Below are 18,650 nucleotides of genomic sequence, written 5' to 3' on the forward strand. Positions count from 1 at the left end.
ACAAAGTGGCCTCCCTAGTACATATTACCCATCTATCCCATCTCCCACCCACCTCCTTCCATCAATCCCTCAGTCTGTTTTGTCCTTAAGAGGAACCCTCTCTTTTCTCCCCCTCCCATTCCTATATGTTCATCTGTTTTTCTTTTTTTTAAATTGCACATATGAATTAAAGTGTACGGTATTTGTCTTTCTATGATTGACTTATTTATCTTAGCATAATACATTCTATCACCATCCACATCATTGCAAATGAAAGATTTCATTCTTTTGATGGCTAAGTAATTTTCACTGAATATATATACCACCTCTTTTTTTTATCCATTCATCAGTAGATGGACATTTGGGCTCTCTCCAGAGTTTGGCTATTGTTGATAATGCTGCTATAAATATCCAGGTGCATCTGCCCTTTAGAAACAGTATTTTTTAATTTTTTGGGTAAATACATAGTAGTGCAATTGCTGGATCACAGGGTAGTTCTACTTTTAACTCTTTGACGAATCTCCAGTGTTTCCCAGAATGGATTTACCAGTTTGCATTCCTACCAACAGTATAAGAGTTTCCCTTTCTCCATATCCTCGCCAACATCTCTTGTTTTCTGTGTTGTTCATTTTAGCCATTCTGACATGTGAGAGGTTGTATCTCATTGTGATTTTGATTTATATTTGCCTGATGATGAGTGATGTTGGGCATCTTTTCATATGTCTGTTAGCCATCTATACGTTTTCATTGAAAAAATGTCTATTCATGTCTTCTGCCCATTTATTTTCTTTTCTCCAAATTTTTATTTAAATTTTACTTAGTTAAAATATAGTGTAATATTGTTTTCAGGAGTAGAATTTAGTGATTCATCACTTACATATAGCATTCAGTGCTCCACAAAATAAGTGCTCTCCTTAATACCCATCACCCATTTAGCCCTTCTGCTGCCCACCTCCCCTCCATCAACTCTGTTTGTTCTCTATAGTTGAGAGTCTCTTATGGCTTTTTTCTGTATATTTCCCACTCTTTCCCTTATGTTTGCCTCTTTTGTTTCTTAAATTCCACATATGAGGGGCGCCTGGGCAGCTCAGACAGTTAAGCATCCCACTTCAGTTCAGGTCATGATCTCACAGTTCATGGGGCTCGAACCCCGCTTCAGGATCTGTGCTGACAGCTCAGAGCCTGAAGCCTGCTTCGGATTCGGATTCTGTGTCTCCCTCTCTCTCTGCCCCTCCTCCACTTGCCCTCTGTATCTCTCAAGAAGAAATAAACATTAAAAAAAATAAAGAAAATAAATTCCATATGTGAATGAAATCATATGGTATTTGTTTTTCTCTGACTTACTTTGATAGCATAATACATTCTAGCTCCATCCACATTGTTGCAAATAACAAGAATTAATTATTTTTGATGGATGAGAAACATTCCATTGTGTGTATATATATATATATATATACACACTATATATATATATATATATATATATATATATATATATAACATCTTTATCCATTCATGAGTCAGGACATTTGGGCTCTTTCCACAATTGGCTACTGTTGATAGTGGTGAATATGCCACTTTGAATCAGTATTTTTGTTTCCTTTGGGTAAATACCTAGTAGTGCACTTGTTATATTTTTAACTTCTTTAGGACCCTCCATACTGTTTTCCAAAGTAGCTGCACCAGTTTTCTTTCTCACCAACAGTGTAAGAAATTCCCCATTCTCCCCATCCTTTCTCAAATCTGTTGTTTCCTTTGTTGCTAATTTTAGCCATTCTAACATGTGAGGTGACATCTCATCCTTGTTTTGATATGTATTTCCCTGCTGATGAGTGAATTTGAGCATCTTTTCATGTGTCTGTTGGCCATCTGTATGTTTTCTTGGGAAAAAATGTCTATTCCTAACTTCTGCCCATTTATTAACTTGATTATTTGTTTTTTGGGTGTTCCATTTGCTAAGTTCTTTATCGATTGTGGATATCAGCTATGTAATTTTCAAATATCTTCTACCATTCCATAGGGCTACCTTTTGGTTTTCTTGATTGTTTTCTTCACTGTGTAGAAGCTTTTTATATTGATGAAGCCCAATAATTTATTTTTACATTTGTTTCTCTTGCCTCAGGAGACATGTCAGTAAGAAATTGTTCAAGCTCATGTCAAAGAGGTTGCTGCCTATGCTCTCTTACAGGATTTTGATGGTTTCCTCTCTCATATTTATGTATTTCATCAGTTTTGAGTTAATTTTTGTGTATGTTGTAAGAAAATGGTCCAGTTTCATTCTTTTGCATTTTTCTGTCCAGGTTTCTGAACACCATTTGTTAAGAGACTGTCTTTTTCCATCGGATATTCTTCCATGCTTTGTAAAAGATTAGTTGAACATATGGTTGTGGGTCCATTTCTGGATTTTCTCTTCTGTTCCGTTGATCTATATGGATTTCTGTGCCAGTACTATACTTGTCTTTATTAATGCACTTTTTAATATAGGTTGAAGTTCAGAAATGTGATACCTGCAGTTTTTCTTTCCTTTTTCAGGATTGCTTTGACTATCTGGGGTAATTTTTGATTGATAACTCATTTAAGATTGTTTGTTCTAGTTCTATGGAAAATGATGATGGTATTTTCATAGGAATTGCATTAAATGTGTAGATTGTTTTGAGTGATATAGACATTTTATCAATATTTTTTTCTTCAATGAATATGGAATGTTTTTCCATTTCTTTGTGTCATCTTCAATTTCTTTTGTAAGTGTTCTATTGTTTTCAGAGAACAGGTCTTTCACCTCTTTAGTGAGATTTATTCCTAGCTATCATATGGTTTTGGGGGCAATTCTAAATGGGATGGATTCCTTTGTTTCTTTTTCTGCTGCTTCATTACTGATGTATAGAAATGTAACAGATTTCTGTATGTTAATTTTGTATCCTCTGACTTGACTGAATTTGTGCTTCAGTTCTAGCAATTTTTTGGTGGAGTCTTTCAAGTTTTCTACATAGAATATCATGTCGTCTCAGAATATTGAAAGTTTCACTTCTTCCTTGCTAATTTGGATGTCTTTTATTTCTTTTGTTGTCTCATTGCTGAGGCTAAGACTTTCAGTGCTATGTTAAATAACAATAGTGAGAGTGGTCACCCCTGCCTTGCTCCTAAACAAAGAGGAAGGCCTTTAGTTTTTCCCCATTGAGGATGTTGTTAGCTGTGGGTCTGTTATGGTTCATGTTCCTGTGAGTAATGACTTTATTAAGAAGAGGTCATATACTATTCAGGGCCTGGAACTTCAAGAAGTGTTTCTGGTGTATGCTTGTGTACTCTTCTGCTGTGTTTTGGCTGTTCTTTCCCTCAGGTCAGTCCTTTGCAGAGTTTCTCCTTGTCTGCATTGGGGAGTATCTGGACTTGTCCAGAATGTGGTGAGTTTAGACTAGGTGTGCTCCAGTCTGCTTGTTAAAAGAAGCAATATCTTATTTCCACTAGAGCTGAAGTTTTTGGTTTTTTTTTTCCTGGTCTTTTGGAGCAGAAGCCTCCCGCTCTGGTTCTCAGTCGTACTTACTCTAGTTAAGAAGCACCTGCAGAGCACAGGTTGATCGGGCTTGGTGTAAACAGCTGAGGTCTCCACTGTTTGTGCCGTTCTGTTCACTGAAGTTGGTCTGTGCTGATGGATTGAGGAGAAAAATGACACCTGTCATTTCCCTCATCCCCAGAGAGTGGAGTTTGTGGCCACTGTTGTCTGGGAAGCTCTAGTAGGCCTTGTGTCTGGGCTGTCTTTCCTCCTGGCAGTGCGGGGCACCTGTATTTTTAACTCAGGCAGGTGGAGCTACAACACTCCCCACTTCAGGGAAATGGACTTGCACAAACTCAAGCAGGTCCTCTAATGAGAGGGTCTTACGGCACTGGGACAGATGCAGGTTTGTCCAAGGACAGTTGCACTAGCAACAGGTCTCAGCAGGACCTGAGAGCTTAGAGCAAAGCACAGCAAAAAGCCATTGTCCAGGTTAGCTGCCCTCAACAGGTGTCTCTGTCGCTATGCTAAGGAATAGGGTTGTGCAATGGCACCCTCCATCTCTTTTGTCCCCTGTGGGGGCAATGCCATCTCTTCCTGATGAACTTCAAAAAGAGGTAAATGTGTCCCCTTTTATGTCCAATGAGATCCTCCTATCATGCAGACCACTCCCAGGCCTCTGCCTTCCTCCACAGGGTCACCACTGTACCCACCAGACTCCACACTAACAATGGCAGGGTCTTCTAAAACTTCGGTTTTTGAGTTCCACTGGTTGTCAAAACTCATGAAAATCAAACCCTCTTGTTTTCCTAGGCAATGGTTTTGGGGAAGCGTTTTTCTGGTTCAATCTCCTGTACACTAAACTATTTCTCCCTCCCTCTCTCCTCTCCATGAACAGGGCTCACTCCCATCTGAAGAACCCATGGTCCTTTTCTCCCCCAAATCACATCTCCACACCTACTACCTTCCACAGTGGAACCGCCCTCTGGTTCCAACCTCCCTCTGGTTGTGCAGTTCTTCATTCTTCAGATCAATTTACTGTTCAGAATGATTTGGTATTTATATTTATATCTAGCTATGTTTGAAGGCAAACATAGGATCCACCATTTATCCTCTTTAAACTGACTGTGTTTTTTAAAGAAGTGGTTCATTTCATAAGGTTATCAAACTGTGGGCATAGAATTCTTTATAATAGAATACAACACAAAACAATACAATAGAATTATCCTTTTAATATCCATGAAATCTGTCGTGATGTCCCTCTTTCATTTCTGATATTAGTAACATTTGTGTCTTTTCTATTTTTTTTTTTTTTTTTACTTTGCATGGTTAGAGTCTTACTGATTTTTTAAAAATAGTTTATTGTCAAGTTGGTTTCCATATAACACCCAGTGATCATCCCCACGAGTGCCCCCCTTAATGCCCATCACCCCCCTTTCCCTCCTCCCCATACCCATCAGTCCTCAGTATGTTCTCATCATTCAAGAGTCTCTCATGGTTTGCCTCCCTCCCTATCCTCCACTATTTTTCCCCTTCTTCTCCCCCAGGGTCCTCCATTAAGTTCCTCCGAATCCTCCTATAAGTGCAAACATATGTTATCTGCCCTTCTCTGCCTGACATTTCACTCAGCATAACACCCTCAAGTTCCATCCATGTTGCTACACATGGCCAGATTTCATTCTTTCTCATTGCCATGTAGTATTCCATTGTATAGATAAACCACATCTTCTTGATCCATTTGTCCATTGATGGACACTTAGGCTCTTTTTTTTTTAATGTTTTTATTTATTTCTAGGAGAGAGAGAGAGAGACAGCATGAGCACGGGAGGGTCAGAGAGAGAGGGAGTCACAGACTGAAACAGGCTCCAGGCCCTGAGCTGGCAGTCAGCACAGAGCCAGATGCGGGGCCCTAACCCACGAACCGCGAGATCATGACCTAAGCGAAAGTCAGACGCTTAACGGACTAAGCCACCCAGGCGCCCCACACTTAGGCTCTTTCCATGTATTAGCTATTGTTGAGAGTGCTGCTATGAACTTTGAGGTTCATGTGCCCCTATGCATCAGCACTCCTGTATCCCCTGGGTAAATTCCTAGCAGTGCTATTGCTGGGTCATAGGGGAGTTCTATTGTTAATTGTTTGAGGAACCTCTACACTGTTTTCCAGAGGGGCTGCACCAGGTTACATTCCTACCAACAGTGTAGTAGGGTGCCCGTGTCTCCACATCCTCGCCAGCATCTAGAGTCCTCTGATTTGCTCATTTGAGCCACTCTGACCGGCGTGAGGTGGTATCGGTGTGGTTTTGATGTGTATTTCCCTGATGAGGAGGGATGCTGAGCATCCTTTCATGTGTCTGTTGGCCATCTGGATATACTCTTTGGAGAAGAGTCTGTTCATACCTTCTGCCCATTTCTTCACTGAATTATTTGTTTCTTGGGTGTGGAGTTTAATGAGTTCCTTATAGATTTCGGATACTAGCCATTTATCTGATATGTCATTTGCAACTATCTTTTCCCATTCTGTCGGTTGCCTATTAGTTTTATGGATTATCTCCTTTGCTTTGCAGAAGCTTTTAATCTTGATGAGGTCCCAATAGTTCATTTTTGCTCTTGATTCCCTTGCTTTTGGGGATGTGTCAAGTAAGAAATTGCTGTGGTGGAGTTCAAGGAGGTTGTTTCCTGCTTTCTCCTCTAGGGTTTTGATGGATTCGTGTCTCACGTTCAGGTCCTTTATCCATTTTGAGTTTATTTTTGTGTATGGTGTGAGCAAATGATCTAGTTTCATTCTACTGCATGTTGCTGTCCAGTTCTCCCAGCACCATCTGTTAAAGAGGCTGTCTTTTTTCCATTGGATACTCTTTCCTGCTTTGTCAAAGATTAATTGGCTGTATACTTTTGTGTCCAATTCTGAGTTCTCAATTCTATTCCATTGGTCTATGTGTCTGTTTTTGTGCCAATACGATACTGTCTTGATGACGACAGCTTTGTAGTAGAGGCTAAAGTCTGGGATGGTGATACCTCCCGTTTTGGTTTTATTCTTCAATATTACTTTGGCTATTCGGGGTCTTTTGTGGTTCCACAAATTTTAGGACACTTTGTTCTAGTTTTGAGAAGTATGCTGGTGTAAATATGATTGTGATTGCATTGAATGTGTAGATTGCTTTGGGTAGTGCTGAGATTTTAACAATAGAAAATATTCAAAATAAAAGCAATAAGAGGATTTTTTTCAAGTTTTTATTTAAATTCCCGTTAGTTAACATAGAGTGTACTATTGGTTTCCGGTGTAGAATTTAGTGATTCATTACTCATATAGGACATCCAGTGCTCATCATAAATGCCCTTATAATTTTTTAAATGATTTTTTAAATTTATTTCTGAGAGAGATAGAGAGAGACAGCGTGATCAGGGTAGGGTCAGAGAGAGAGGGAGGCACAGAACCCGAAATAGGCTCCAAGCTATGAGCTAGCTGTCAGCACAGAGCCTGACGCGGGGCCCGAACCCATGAACCGTGAGATCATGACCTGAGCCGAAGTCAGACGCTTAACAGACTGAGCCACCCAGGCTCCCCTACGTGCCCTTTTAAAGAGGGATATTTTTAATAATAAATAATTGGTTTCAAATCATGTAAACATCCTCAAAATAATTCTTTCACCTCAGACATGAAAGTAAAATGTTATTTTGTTCTTCAATTATTTTGTAACGTGTTTACTCATGTAAAAGTTGTTTTCATATGAAGCTTATGTTGTAGTTCAAAAGAAGTATTTATAGAAGCTCTATGAACTCTTAAAGACTATTAGAAGGCATCTGATGCCACTCAAAAAATTTTAAGGTTAATTATAGTTTTTCAAGGTCTTTTACTGTTACTTTAAAATGCTTTCTGAAAAAAATTCTTTCAGTTATTAAAAACAAAACCAAAATCAATCCTTTGAGCCCCCACTATATACCTGGCATCATGCTGTATGCTTTGTATGTTTGTTCACTAGAATTCATTAAGATTCAAATGTATTTTACTCACCACTAACTTTGTGAGACAAAGTAATGTAGAATGCAAATATGCAAATATATTTTTCTGACTTTAACTTAGCAAATTTAATTTGTAAATATTAAATATACTGTAAATGTCTTGGTTCATTCTTTGTCGTCCCTCCTTTCTCATATAAATGTTTAGTTTTACTTAGTGAGTGTGAGTCCCCTTAATTTCAGTATACTAAATCTAATGATTAGAATTGCAATAGTTTTGTAATGAAAACAGCTCTTATATGATAAGTGTGCAGACCTTGTGCTATTAAGTAGTGTGTCTAGCATTTCTATTTCTACAGTTAAATATCTTTACTCAAATTTTATTTAATAAAATAAAAATACCAATAACAAGATCCTGAATTTTAATAGGCCTATAATAAGAAGCTGTCTTTGTATTATATTACTGACTTCCTCATGAGTCACTGTTTAACTACTATGAAATTGTCCAGTGATTCTAAAAATGTGTTTCTACAATTGAATTGCTAATTAAGTCTTAATTTGAAAATCAGGCTTGCTCCCTCTTAAATCTTAACAACTCAGAAACTTCTCTTTTGATTTCATGACAAGTGAAGAGTTGGTTACTTAAAAATAAAAATAAAAAGAATAAAAAGCTAAAAACCTCAGCCTGCTATCACTTGAATAAAAGGTAATAAGGTTTGCTGTGGTTTCTTAAAGAAAGACACTCAAAAAAGATATTTTGATATTAATAAGTGTAATAGTAATTTAATAAATATTATCAAAAGAGAAATTTGGTCTTTGAAATAAAAATGACTCTACATGTAATCTCTATATAGGAATACTATTTTATTGCTATAAAATTACTAAATTTCAAACTCCTGTGTAAGTGAATTATGAATTCTATGTTTAAAATGTAAGTTCATTCTGGGCATTCTTTATGAAGAATGGTTTATTTACTCTAACCATTTGTAGAGTTGAATTCTGTTAGAGGAGAGCTTAATTTTTCAAGCTCACATTTGATTATACTACAGGTCAAATCTCACCTTTAGAAATATAACCAATTCATACCTTAATACTGAATAAATGGTATGCACTTAACATGTGCAAGATACTATACTAAGCACTTATGTTTTGGTGTTTTAGCATATATAGGTTGTTTTTTCAAATATAAGGGCCTAATTTTTTAAAATTATAAATTATGTATTACCAGAATGTATCCTTTCTTTACAGGCAACAAAATTCATTGATCCAAGAAGTTTTAAATTTTTCCTGAGAACTAATAGCAAGGGAAATTGCCCAGACCTATCAGTAAAGTAGAGCATTAAGCAAGGAAATTTACAAGAGGGACTAGAACAGTGCCATAATTTGGAATTATATTCTAAATTAGTACTTTTCAACAAATTCATGTGTAAAATGAAAAAAAGAGATCTATGATAACAAATTTTTTATTACCTATTCTCCAACTACAATGTGATATATAATTACAAACATATTGCCTTATAACCTTATTGCTTGCCTTGCACAAATTGCTAGAGGTTAGTTAGTCTTTAAAAATCCAGTTCAAGGGTATCTGGGTGGCTCAGTTGGTTACACATTTTCTCAGGTCATGATCTCACAGATTGTGAGTTGGAGTCCCGCTTTGAGCTCTGTGTTGACAGCTCAGAGCTTGGAGCTTGGTTCAGATTCTGTGTCTCCTTCTCTCTCTGCCTCTCCTCTGCTCATGTTTTGTCTCTCTCTCAAAAAAATAAATAAACATTTAATAAAATAAAATTCTAGTTCAAATCAACACTAATTTTTAATTTCATGAAAAAGGCAAACAAACAAACAAAACTACCCAAATGCTTAAGGCAGCTGCTTCCTTAAAATTGAAGTAAACTGTCTTGCAGATACCATATGTTTTCACATATAGGTGGATTAGGAAGAACTTAATGGAGGACCATGGGGGAGGAGAAGGGGAAAAATTAGTTGGGGAGAGGGAGAGAGGCAAACCATGAAAGACTCTTGAATGCTGAGAACAAACTGAGGGCTGATGAAGGTGATGGAGAGGGGAAGGGGGGTGATGGGCATGGAGGAGGGCACTTGTTGGAATGAGCACTGGGTGTTATATTGAAACCAACTTGACAATAAACTATTTAAGAAAAAAAAACAAATAAAGCTTCTATGAACATTCTTGCAAAAAAATAAACTGTCTTGTATTGTAATTATACATGTTTTTAAAAAATCTATGAATTCCAGCAAACTTTTTAGTAACCATATTCCACTTGATTGCCTTAATAATGTGTGAGGAATAATTTGTTTCATTTTTATCATCCATAGACATTCCAATTCCAAATACAATGACTCAAATGTTTGAAGGAAGCACTTGTTTGCATGAATGGATTAAAGATTCATTTATTTAAAGTGAATAAACTCCAAATAATGTTAATTTACACATAATATTTCTTAACATGGGATCAATGCACAACCATTATATGTAAGGAGTATTAAATTGGGGTTGAGGTTCTCCTTCCCACTTACACCTCCAATGTTTGGAAGAAGAAGGTTATGCAAATAAAATTGTGGGAGAAAAGCTTTTTTTTTTTTTTTTACTTTTTATTTTAGAAAAGCTTACTGGTGTTGTAGAAGTGATATTACACCTCAGAAAGGGGGTAATGCCTCTTTAAAAGCTAAACTACATCTTCTTTACTTTTATCAAATTCTCTATAAATCTTTCATGAAAGTTTATTTAACAAAGTGTTATTGAAACTGTATAGGTGATTGATGTGACCCATGTAAGATCAACATGAAATGTTTGTAAATGTCAACAAAATTTGACCGTCTAAAAGCATATAATGATGAAGTTTCTGTGAAACTGAAAGACAAACAAAAAATGTTTACCTTATTCTTTGCTTTATGATATGCAATTACAAATTCATAAAAGAAATATTCCATTTGACTTTTCGTGGAGTTCATGCCATCAGAGGTTTAATTTACTTTTGACATTCACCTTTTCAAAGCTCTGATCTCTTATTCATTGGATAAATTTCCTCTATTACCTATGGAAAAATAGTTTAGACTAAAAATTTCTGAGAAAATGATAATCATTTTGGAAAGTATGTGCAGAACCTTTACCAAAATTTTATGTACAAATTATAGGAGGCTGTCAACATGGAATTGTCTCTGAAACATTCCTGTTTATTGACATGGAGAAAAACACATTGTTGGCTTTCCCTTTACTTGAAAAAAATACTGATATAAAAACAAATATAATAAGATAGAAAATAAAAAATAAGGAAAATAATAAGTTAAACTATAAATATATAAGAAGAGCTCACCAATAGCTCTCTCTGCATTGAATAGTTTTTTTTTTTCTTTTAAATTCCACTATAGTTAACAAACAGTGTTATATTAGTTTCAGGTGTACCATGCAGTGATTCAACAATTTAATACATCACCCAGTGTTCATCACAACAAGTGCACTCCTTAATCCCCACCACCTATTTAACCCAATCCCCCCACCCACCTCCCTTCCATTAACCATCAGCTGCTTCTCTAAACTTGAGTCTGTTACTTGATTTGACTGTCTCTTTTTCTTTCTGCTAATTTTTTTTTGTTTCTTAAATTCTAGATATGAGTGAAATTATATGGTCTTTGTCTTTCTCTGGCTGAATTATTTCACTTAACATTATACTCTCTAGCTCTATCCATGTCGCAACAAATAGCAAAGTTTCATTCTTTTTTATTGCTGAATAATATTAACTTGTGTATATATACCACATCTTCTTTATCCATTCATCAGTCGATGGATACGTGGACTTTTTCCATGATTTGGCTATTGTAAATAATGCTGCTATAAACATGTGGGTGTATGTATGCCTGTGAATTAGTGTTTTTATATTTTTTGGGTAAATACCCAGTACTGCGATGAGTAGATCATAGGGTAGTTTTATTTTTTAAAAATTTTTGATGTTTATTTATTTTTGAGAAAGAGAGAGCTTGGAGGAGAGGCGGAGGGAGAGGGAGACACAGAATCCAAGGCAGGTTCCAGGAGCCAGGCTCCGAGCTGTCAGCACAGAGCCTGACCCAAGACTCGAACTCATGAACCGCGAGATCATGACCTGAGCTGAAGTCAGACGCTTAACCCAATGAGCCACCCAGGTGCCCCGTAAGGTCAAAATAATTTTTGATGGATATGTATTTATCAACATTTTGTTAATTGATTTCCAGTTGTTTTTGTAGTTTTCTATGTTTATTTTCTTTCTCTCTTTTATGATATGTTGGTTTTCTTTAGTGATATACTTTGGTTTCTTTTTATTTTTTGCATATCTATTACTGCTTTTTTAAAGAACAATAAACACCTTTATTACATGACCAAAGATAGGAGGGAGGAAAATATATTTGCCTTTCTGAGCTTTTATTTTCATCAGATTAAACTATACCTCCTTGACCTCTAGCAGGTAACCATCTGCTTGGCCACACTGGCCTGGTCTTGAAGCGATGCATGCAAGAAGCCTGTCCTGCTGGAACTTCTCCTCCAGAAAACTGATGATTCTGACATTCTTTTTCTTTTCATCATATTTCTTCCGATTTCTTTGGATTTTTTTTTGTTTAAAATCTCTTCCTCCTTGGGTGTCAGCTTGAGCCCTTTCTTGTGGCCCGGGGCAGTGCATAACAAGACTCAATCCACTGTGAGTCCCGTATGCTGTCAATGAGCATGATACAGTTCTTAACCAGGGTCTTGGTGCAGACCAGTTCATTGTTGGATGTATTGTAGACAATGTCAATAATCCTTGTTTTGCACATACAATACCTACAGCCCTGAGCGAAGCTCCCCATGTCCATCCTCAAGGCATGGTTCTTTTTGTTGCCTTCCCAACAAGGATTTTGTGTCCTTCCCATGGACTTTGTGTATGTGCCAGGGGCCAATCCTAGTGTTGGCAGTGGGACATCCAAGCTCTTATTTCTGCCTTTCGTGGTAAGGTTTCCCTTTTAACCAGTATTGTGGTGATTGTGCCAGATGTCCTGAGAGATTCCTGTTGCTTGGCATTAGCTGCAAGAGAGGTATTACTTTATTATTATTGTTATTATTATTGTTATTATTATTTGTGGTTAACTTTTGGTTTATATGTAACAGCTTCTGCATATAGCAGTCTCTATTAAGTAGATGGTTGCTTATTTTCTAGCCCATTCTTTACTCTTTTCTCGCCCATGGTTCAGATATTTAGTATCATCTTTAACATCCTTTTATTTTGTGCTTCCTATTTTCTTACCTTTTTCTTCTGCTCACGGAGACCTACTGAACATTTCTCATAAGGCTTCTTTAGTTGTCATGAAAGTCATGGAAATTTGTTTACCTTTGTTTCTTTTAAGTTTGTTTATCTGAGAAATTCTTTATGCCTCCTATTCTGAACGATATCCTTGTTGGATAGAATATTCTTGGTTGCAGATTTTACCTTCTAGCTCTTTGGATATATCACGCCACTTAGTTCTGGCCTATAAAGTTTCTGCTGAAAAATAAGCTGAAATCATTATGGGGTTTCTCTGTATGTAAAAGTCTTCTCATATCTTTAAAATCATTTCTTTATCACTAGTTTTTGCCATTTTAATTACTATATGTCTTGGTGTGGACTCCTTGGGTTGAATTTGTTGGAGGATCACTGCGTCTCCTGAATCTGGATGTGTTTCCCACTTTAGATTTGGGCAATTTTCAGGTATTATTTCTTCAAATAAATTTTTCTGCCCATCTTTCTCTTACCTCCTTCTGGGATCCCTATAATGCAAATGTTACTACACTTGATAGAGGAACCAATTCTCAAAGTTTATTCTCACTATTCAGTATTTGTTTGTCTCTCACAAGCCAGGCTTTATTATTTTTAGTTACTCTATCATCCGGGTCATTGATATGCTCTTCTGCTTCCTGTTGCCTATTATTTATTCCATCTATTATGTTTTTAATTTCATTTACTTAGTACTTCATCTCTGATATGTTATTTTTTACCTCTTTATCAAGGGTCTCACTGATGTCCTCCACCCTTAACTGATGTACAGTGAGTATATTTTTTCCACGTTTTTTTTAAGTTTTAATTTAAGTTCCAGTTAGTTAATGTACAGTGTAATATTAATTTTAGGTTTACAATATAGTGATTCAACACTTCCATAAAACAGCCGGTTCATCACAAGTGCACTCCTTAATTTTCATCACCTATGTAACCAATCTACCTGCCCACCTCCCTTCTAGTAATCATCAATTTGCTCTCTATACTTGAGAGTCTGTTTCTTAGGTTGTCTCCTTCCTTCTTCCCCGCCTTTTGCTTGTTTGATTTATTCTTTAAATTCCACATATGAGTGAAATCATACGGTGTTTTTTTCTGACTTATTTTGTTTAGCATAATACTTTGTAACTTCATCCCCATCATTGCAAATGGCAAGATTTCATTTTTTATGGATACGTAATATTCCACTGTATATACATATATACATATATGCCAATTCTTCTTTCTCCATTTATCAGTTGGTTGATATTTGGGCTCTTTCCACAATTTGACTAATGTAGGTAATGCTGCTATAAACATTGGTGGTGCATGTATCTCTTTGAATTAGTATTTTTTATTCTTTGGATAAACACCTAGAAGTGCATTTGGTGAATGGTAGAGTAGTTCTATTTTTAACTTTTTGAGCAATCTCCATGCTGTTTTCTAGTGGCTGCACCAGTTTGTATTCCCACCAACAGTGCAGGAGAGTTCCCCTTTCTCCACATTCTCACCAATAAATATTGTTTCTCATGTGTTGTTGAATTTAACTATTCTGACAGGTGTGAGGTGATATCTCATTGTGGCTTTGATTTGTATTTCCTTGACGATCAGTGATGTTGATCATCTTTTCATGTGTCTGTTGCCCATTTGTATGTTTTCTTGGGAAAAATGTCTATTAATGGTTTCTGCTATTTTTAATTGGATGATTTATTTTTGGGGTATTGGGTTTGAGAAATTCTTTACAGATTTTGGATACTAATCTTTATCAGATATGTCATTTTCAAACATCTTCTCCCATTTCATCAGTTGCCTTATTGTTTGCTGATTGCTTCCTTCACTGTGTAGAATCTTTTTATTTTGATGAAGGTCTAGTAGTTTATTTTGTCTTTTGTTTCCTTTGCCTCCAGAGACATATCGAGAAAGAAGTTGCTATGGCCAGTGTCAAAGTGGTTACTGTCTGTGTTCTCCTCTAGGATTTTGATGGTGTCGGGTTTCACATTTAGGTCTTTCATCCATTTTGAATTTATTTTTTATGTGTGTAACAAAATGGTTCAATTTCATTCTTTTGCATATTGTTGTCCAGTTTTCCGAACACCATTTGTTGGAGAGGCTGTCTTCTCATTGGATATTCCTTCTTGCTTTGTCAAAGATTAATTGACTATACAGTTGTGGGTTCATTTCTAGGTTTTGCATTCTGTTTCATTGAACTATATGTCTATTTTTGTGCCAGTACAATACTGTGTTGATTACTACAGCTTTGTAATATAACTTGAAGTCCAGAATTGTGATGCCTCCTTCTTTCCTTTTCTTTTTCAAAGTTGCTTTGGCTCATTCTGAGTAATATTATGGGTCCATACAAATTTGGGGATTGTTATACCTATGAAAAATGCTGGTGGTATTTTGATAGGGATTTTATTATATGCATAGATTGCTTTGGGTAGTATAGACATTTTATCAATATTTGTTCTTCCAATACACAGGCATGGGATGTCTTTCCATTTCTTTTTTGTAATTTCTAATTTTTTTCATCAGTGTTTTATAGTTTTCAGAGTATGGGTCTTTCACCTCTTTGGTTAAGTTTGTTTCTAGGTTTCTTACTATATTTGGTGCAATTGTCAATGGGATGAATTCCTTAATTTTCCTTCTACTGTTTGACTATTGGTGTATAGAAATGCAACAGATTTCTGTACATTGATTTTATATCACACAAATTTATTGGATCTGTTTATCAGTTCTAGCAATTTTTAGTGGAGTTTTTAGGGTTTTCTATATAGAATATCATGTGATCTGTAATTAGTGAAAGTCTTATTTTTTTTTTAAAGGTTTGGATACTTTTTCTTTCTTTTTGTTGTCTGATTCTTGTAGCTAGGACTTCCAGTACTATGTTGAATAACAGTTGTGAGAGTGTACATATCAGTCTTGTTCCTGACTCTAGTGGTAAAACTCAGATTTTTTACCTTGAGGATAATATTAGCTGTGGGTTTTTTCATAGATGGCCTTTATTATGTTGAGATATGGTCCCTCTATCTCTACTTGGATTAGGGTTTTTATCAATGAAAGGATGTTACACTTTGTCAAGAGCTTTTTCTGCATTGTTTTTCTGCATTGAAACAATCATATGGTTTCTATCATTTCTTTTATCAATGTGGCATATCACATTAATTGATTTGTTAATACTGCACCACTCTTGCAGCCCAAGAATAAATCTCACGTGATCATAGTGAATGATTCTTCGAATGTACTGTTGGATTTGGTTTGCTAGTATCTTGTTGAGAAGTTTTGCATACATGTTCATCAGGGATATTGGCTTGCCATTTCCTCTCTTTTTTAAAAAATTTTTTGTTTCTTTTTAAGAAAGAGAGAGACAGAGTGTGAGCGGGGAATGGTCAGAGATAAAAGGAGACACAGAATCTGAAGCAGGCGCTAGGTTCTGAGCTGTCAGCACAGAGCCTGACTTGGTGCTCTAACTCACGAACTGCAAGATCATGACATGAGCTGGAATCAGAGGCTTAACCAACTGAGCCACCCAGGCGCCCCAGTCATTCTCTCTCTCCCTCTCTTTTTAATGTTTGATTTATTTCTGAGAGAGAGAGAGAGAGAGAGGTAGGGTGAGCAGGAAAGGGTCAAAGAGAGAGGGAGATACAGAATCTGAAGCAGGCTCCAGGCTCTGAGCTAGCTGTCAGCACAGAGCCCGATGCAGGGCTCGAACCCAAAACCGTGAGATCATGACCTGAGCTGAAGTTGGGCGCTTAACTGACTGAGCCACCTAGGAGCCCGTCATTCTCTTTTTTCATGAAGTGTTTCCCTGGTGTTGGTGTCAGGGTAATGCTGACCTTATAGAATTAGTTCAGAAATTATACTTTCCTTTCTGCTTTTTGGAATAGTTTGAGAAAAATAGATATTAACTCTTCTTTAAATGTTTGATAGAATTCTCCTTTAAAGCCATCTAGCCCTGGGCTTTGTTTGCTGGGAGTTTTTTGATTACTGTCTCAATTTTTTGCTGGTTATTAGTCTGTTTTATATCTCTTCCTTTTTTTCATTTTGGTAGTTTGTATGTTTCTAGGCATTTAAGCATTTCTTCTAGGTTGTCCAATTTGTTTCATATAGTTTTTCATAATAATCTCTTATTGTATTTCTGTGGTATTGGTTGTTATCTCTTCATTCTCATTTGTGATTTTATTTATTTGGGTCCTTTCTCTTTTCTTTTTTGTAACTCTGACTGGGGGTTTATCAATTTTATTAATTTTCTCAAAGAACCATCTCCTGGTTTCATTGATGTGGTCTTTTGATTTTTAGTTTTTATATTATTTATTTATGCTCTAATCTTTATTATTTCCTTTCTCCTCCTGGTTTCATGTTTTCTTTGTTTGTTTTTGTAGTTCCTTTAGATGTAATGTTAGAACATTTCTTTGGGATTTTTCTTGCTTCTTGAGTTAGGCCTGTATTGCTATATACTTCCCTCTTAAGACTGCTTTTGTTACATACTGAAGGCTTTGGACCATTGCGTTTACATTTCCATTTGTTTCTATGTATTTTTTAATTCATTTTTTTTAATTTCCTGATTGAACCACTCATTGTTTAGTAGCATTTTGTTTAACCTCCATGTAGTTGTGATTTTTCTTTTTTTTTTTTCTTGCGGTTGACTCTAGTTTCATCGCATTGTGGTCACAGGATTTGCATGGTATGATTTAAATATTTTTGCATTGTTGATGGCTGACTTGTGAGCTAACATTTGATCTATTCTGGAGAATATCTCATGCACACATGAAAAGAATGTTGCATTCTGACATTTTAGGATAGAATGCTCTGAATATATCAGTTCAGTTCATCTGGGACACTGGGTCATTTAAAACCATAGTTTCCTTGTTGATTTTTTCATTAGAAAATTTATCCATTTATGTAAGTGGGTTGTTAAACTCTACTACTACTCTGGTGTTATCAATTCATTCCTTAATATTTACTATTATTTTATATATTAGAGTTCACCCATGCAATGTCCATTTATCTTTAAAATTTTTAGATCTTCTTTGATCGTCTCCTTTGTTATGACTGTCTCCTTTGTCTCTTGTATCATAATATCTTTCTTTATCTTTTGTTACAGTCATAAGTACCACATAAGTATTGGTACTCTGGACTTCTTTCGACATTTATCTGCATGATATTTCTCCATCCTGTCACTTTCAATCTGTAGGTATCTTTAGGACTGAAATGAGTCTCTTCAGAAGCATAGACATGGGACTTTTTTAAAACATTTTTTAAAATTTATTTCTAGGAGAGAGAGAGAGAGAGATAGCGTGAGCAGGGAAGGGTCAGAGAGAGAGGGAGATACAGACTCTGAAATAGGCTCCAGGCTCCGAGCTGGCAGTCAGCAAAGAGCCTGACGCGGGGCTTGAACCCACGAACCACGAGATGATGACCTAAGCGAAAGTCAGACGCTTAACCGACTAAGCCACTCAGGCGCCCCAACATGGGACTTTTTTTAATCCATTCTGATACCTTATTTATTTTGATTGGAGCAATTAGTGGATGTGCATGGAAAGTAATTATTGATGGATATGTTTTTAGTGCCATTTTATTACTTGTTTTGTCATTGTTTCTGGAGTTTTTCTCTGATCTTTTCTTGCCTTTGTCAATTTTCATGTGTCTTTTCTACTCAGAGTATCACTTAATATTTTTTTGTAGGCCTGAGAGAGTGTTCATGAACTCCTTTAATTTTTCTCTGGAACCCTATCTCTCTTTTTATTTTGAATGACAGCCTTGCTGGATAGCATATTCTTGACTACACATTTTTCCCAGTCAGCACTTTGAATGTATCATGCCACTCTCTTTATCTTCCAACTTTCTGCACTAGTCTTATTAGATTTCTCTTGTAAGGTACAGACTTCTTTTTTTTTTTTTTTTTTTTTACAAATAGTTTATTGTCAAATTAGTTTCCACATAACACTCAGTGCTCATCCCCACAAGTGTCCTCCTCC

General features: G+C 36.1%; 1 pseudogene; it reads right to left on the reverse strand.

Moving 5' to 3' along the window:
* The window catches only part of LOC120225876, a 67,077-nt pseudogene that overhangs the window by 9,931 nt on the left and 38,496 nt on the right, over positions 1 to 18,650 (reverse strand).

The sequence above is a fragment of the Hyaena hyaena genome, unplaced genomic scaffold (assembly GCF_003009895.1).
Source record: "Hyaena hyaena isolate Hyena2069 unplaced genomic scaffold, ASM300989v1 scaffold_1531, whole genome shotgun sequence".
Classification (NCBI taxonomy): Eukaryota; Metazoa; Chordata; class Mammalia; order Carnivora; family Hyaenidae; genus Hyaena; species Hyaena hyaena.